General features: G+C 41.0%; 1 non-coding gene across 1 annotated transcript; it reads right to left on the reverse strand.

Moving 5' to 3' along the window:
• Positions 1 to 1,171: 1,171 nt before the first annotated feature.
• On the reverse strand, positions 1,172 to 1,277 carry LOC139845822 (small nucleolar RNA R71). Its single transcript, XR_011758578.1, has one exon. It is a non-coding gene; the product is annotated as a small nucleolar RNA R71 (small nucleolar RNA).
• Between the last annotated feature and the right edge of the window lie 3,619 nt (positions 1,278 to 4,896).

A 4,896-nucleotide genomic window follows, 5' to 3' on the forward strand; every position in this document is an offset into this window, starting at 1 on the left:
TGGAATAATTATATGCGTATGTATATAATGTATCTATTTGTAGCGTCAAAGGTGTAGTGTCGAGGTGTTAAGACACCACGTTTCACGTGAAGAGTGTAGCATCGAGGTGTTAAGATGCCACTCGGGTGTAGCATCGAGGTGTTAAGATGCCACCTAGGAGTGTAGTGTCGAGGTGTTAAGACACCACTCCGTAAAATAATGAGTGTTGCATCGAGGTGTTAAGATGCCACTCGGGGTGATGTGCCGAGGTGTTAAGGTGCCACCCTAGGGGTTAGTGGTGCGAGGTGCTAAGTGCCCTAACGGATGTTATGAACACCGATGGCGTTTTCGCGAGCGCCGTTCCCTTGTACTATTGGTTGACCATGATTATTTGTGTTGTAAGCATATTATATTATTCGAGTTATATTTATATGCGGATGTTATGCTAGCTTGGGGGTATTGGTGAATTATAGCTTGTTATTGCGACGATAAGCTAATGTTGTTTACTAGCATGTTTGCAGTTGTGCAAGTGTATGCAAGTAGGTATAATTATATATGTATTCGTATAATTATTGCATTCACTAAGCTTTGTTACCCTCTCGTTGTTTACTTTTTTTATAGGCTCGGGCGTTGACAAGGGTAAGAGCGTTCAATTGGATTAGTGATCTCCCGCTTGTTTTGTTAGGGGATGCTTTTGGGTGTTAGCTTTTGGAGTTCGACCGAGATTGGGTAGTTTAACCCCAAACACCATGCTCTAGTGTCGTTTGGAACTTAAACTTATATTTGGTTGAAACTTTCATTTTAGAACGAAACTCGTAAAATGGGCAATGTGGACCCGTTGATGTAAAACTTGATTTGATGATGAAAATCTCTTAGTTTCACTTATATTGACTTGTGGTAAAAAGGTTTTCGTTTGAAAGTGTCGGGAAGCGGGTTTTCCGCTCGTGTGAGTTAGACCCGTGATCAGTAGCTGGAAGGCCATTGGGACGCCGTCCCAATTGCTTGAATGCCGTCCCAGTTGTTTGAGCTGGACGCTGTCCCAAACTCTGGACGCCGTCCCACCCTTCTGAGCTGGACGCCGTCCAGATGCACTGCCTTTAAATTTTTTTTTTGGTACGCGTTTTCGGATTATGAAGTCGGGTTGTTACAATAAAACTTCTAACCAAATATTTACCCTCTTCTAAACAAACCAAGCTTAAGAATGACATCATTTACTTTAAACAAAGTTATGATGAATCTCTTTACACCGTATGGGAGCGATTCAAAACCTTGCTGAATAAATGCCCTAATCACCAGTTAGAACGATCAGCCCAAATCTGTACCTTCTACAATGGTCTTACGGTAACTCATAGGATGACGATCGATGCAACAGCTCAAAGAAATCTGATGAACCAAATCGCAGGTGAAGCATAGGAGTTGCTCGAGAACATGACAATGCATCATCATGACTGGAACAGTGGTGAAACAACTTCATCATCTGCCCTACTCTCCGCACTTAGCAATCTAACAGAGGCCATCAAATCCCTCACGGACAATATGGACTCTTGCTAAACAACTCGAAGAATTAAAGACGCAACCGTAGTAGGTTAACCAGGTTCCGGCCTGTATTAATTGTAGCAACTCGCAACCCACTGGAGAATATTAAGTTGAGTACGAGAATCCTGACGGTTCAGTCTGTTACATTTAATACCCGGCTTGTCAATCAAATCCCGGATCAATCAACCTAGGGTTAACCAATTTCAAAGAAACAACCAGCCTTTTCGCTATCTTTACCCACCTTATCTACCCCAACAATCTCAATTGACCTACGATCAACCACTTCCACTCACTGGTCTACCAGCTGAGGAAAATTCCCCAACCACCCAAATTACGAAAGTAACCAACCCTACTCTCGGGACTGATGATCAGTTGACTCAGTTCATTTAAGGACAACAACAGCTAAAGCAGAGAACTGCATCTAGGCAAGACCAGACATAAAAACTAAAGTGAAACCAATTGGCTCTGCTCTAAAGTCTAGAAACACAGCTCGGACAATTATCACAACGCCTTGAAACCCGACCACAAGGAAGATTACCTAATAATACTATCAAAAATCTCCACATAGAGGAAGCTAAGCAAATGGACTCCATAATCCCAAGAGAAGAACCACGGAGAAGGTCAACCACGGTCAAGAACAAATCGACATATACTCAGAAGCTGCCCGCTCAAACTCCAGTTCGTGTACCTTATCCTGAAAGGTTACAGGAAGAATCATCCAAGCTTGATACCTACAAACTTGATGGAAGATTCCCAGACACCATGTCCAAAGTTCCCAACAAGAAGAGATACATCCTAAGGCTTCTCTCTACCAAGGAAAGGATACCAGATTCCAACAAAATTCCACTGAGTGAAGAATGCTCAGTATTACTCAGAAACTCTCTACCGCAAAAACTAGGAGATACGGGCCGATTCATTTTCCCGTGTTCAATCTACCAATCTGGAACCATTAACACGCTAGCAGATTTAGGAGCAAGTATCAACCTAATCCCCTAATCTCTCTACAAGAGATTAGAGTTAGGAGACTTGTCACTAACTAAAATGACAATCCAACTTGCCAACCACACAATTCGATATCCTAAGGGCATAGTTGAGAACGTCTTGGTGAAAGTCGATAAATTCTTGTATCCTACGGATTTCGTAGTGATGGACATTAGGAAAGACCTTCACACTACAATAGTGTTAGGAAGACCTTTCATGAACACGGCTATGACTGTCATTGATGTGTACAATCAAACCTTGATCTTGATCACATGAGGAGAGTGTTACCTTCAAAATTGACCGACCCACTAATATTTCAGGATAGGCAGAGATGTTTGCTAATTCCACCGGACAGATCACTTCCGATGATGAGTCTGCATCACCAGCTGATGATATCGAGATGGGTGTCGAACCACAGTCTGCTGATGACCCAGAAATAGAAGAAGAGGATCCCAGCGAAGAAATAGAGGAAGAGGAAGAATCTGAGGAGGAAGAGGAAATGGGAGACGTAAAAGAAACTGTTATAATACCCTCTCTAAGCCTGGAAGCCAATCATAATTGTCATGAAGAATTAATGAGGCTAGAGATGGAGAATCACAGTTTAATTATTCTATTCAAAAAGAAAACTTATGTAGATGTCAAAGTTAGAGATATAGAGATTGACCCTGCAAGTGTCAAAATGAAGCACCAGAATACTGAAGAAGCCCGCTCATCGGACGAATCCACAGAAGAAAGCTATACTGATGATGACGAGGAAAAACAAAATGAAGACATTATAGATGATTCATATTCTCCACCTAAACCAGATCAGGAGGAGCTAGACTCTTCTTCAGATCAGATTCCGGTCATATCTATTCACACCGACATGATAACCTTCATCAATGACACACTGATGAATTTGAATATATACTAGGATTAAAAGAACGGATCAAGGCTATCAAAGATGAATGCAACCTCTATCTATAGAGAGAAGACGATGATGTTGAAATCTTATAAGGGCGCATTCAAGACTTTATCAATACTCTTCACGATCATATCTACCATGAAGAAAGGCAACGAGAGCACAATTCATTGGTTCACACTATTCTCGAGACAAGATTTTGTCGAGATCAGAAGATCATTTACTTTAAGGTCTACAATGCCTTAGCCTGATCTGCACTTCCGTTCTCAGCAAACCAACGAGCACTACTGAATTTCATCCGAAAGCACATGGATCTTTCCACCAGACGCCCGACTTATCACTATGATTTGTAAATGATCGAGAATATTCACAGTCTCTTCATTCTCTTAGAAAAAGATAATTTTGAAAGCACACCAGACATGCTAGTGATTTATGTAACAATTGATCACCACGCTGATTTGATTATCAAGGAGTTACGAGACGTAGTAGCAGGAGAAGGGAGACGCAACAACCCATTCTCACATCTTAAGCCAGACCGATTCAACATTTCCACCTATGTTACGAAGCAGATAACACGTATCTTTCACGAATCCACGGATCCTAGTTTCATATTCAAAGCTGGATGTCGGGAGATATACTCTAAGACGGTGACATTAATGCTTGGGTCAGGACTACTTTTCACTTCTTTTCAGCTTCGCCTCTTAACAAATTTGTGCAAATCTATAGACTCCTACTGCGGAATTCATCGTTCAGAAGATTTTGAAATACTGAAGATACAATTTTTGTAACTATTTGAAGACCTCTGAAATGAGCATCCTGTCAGAGAAATAATCACCACCAGCACTACTTCGATATTTGACATTCATGGATCAATCAGCAGATGCGTGGATCACATTCTCATCGGACTTCAAGATTTGTTACGAGCCGAAATCGCACATTATCTCTCCTTCAGAAGATCTTCAAGAGAAGTACCGGATCTGCTACCACTCTTGGTCTGGCACTTTCTTTGAATTTATCCACCAAGACTCACATTCCCTCGAGAAGACGATGATTACAAATACGAGAGGGGAATGTCTGCTTTTTAGGCATCATTATGGTCGAGCCAACGACCTTAAACAAAAGCGCTTCTCGAGAGGCAACCCGTGCAATAAAGTAGAGTAGAAGAATAAAGGATGGCAAATGAGCCGATCAATAAAGATGTAACTTCCAAGATTGTTGAAGCCTGCCTTCACAAGACAGCCAATTTTTCAATAAGCAACCACGACTATCCACTGGGGGTACTCATTTCTTCCCGTTACTAGCTCAAATTTCAATTATGCCGCATCCTAGTGATGGAATTCAACATAACAACAAGTTCTTAATGTCAACATAATCACAAAACCATTTTATGATAATTAAAGAAAGCGGAAGCATGATTGTTTATGAAACAAGTTTATATGTTAAACCATTTTAAATGAATTCCATATTGTTATCAAGTCTTGAAACATATGCTTACATAT

This window comes from Rutidosis leptorrhynchoides, chromosome 4 (assembly GCF_046630445.1).
Source record: "Rutidosis leptorrhynchoides isolate AG116_Rl617_1_P2 chromosome 4, CSIRO_AGI_Rlap_v1, whole genome shotgun sequence".
NCBI lineage: Eukaryota > Viridiplantae > Streptophyta > Magnoliopsida > Asterales > Asteraceae > Rutidosis > Rutidosis leptorrhynchoides.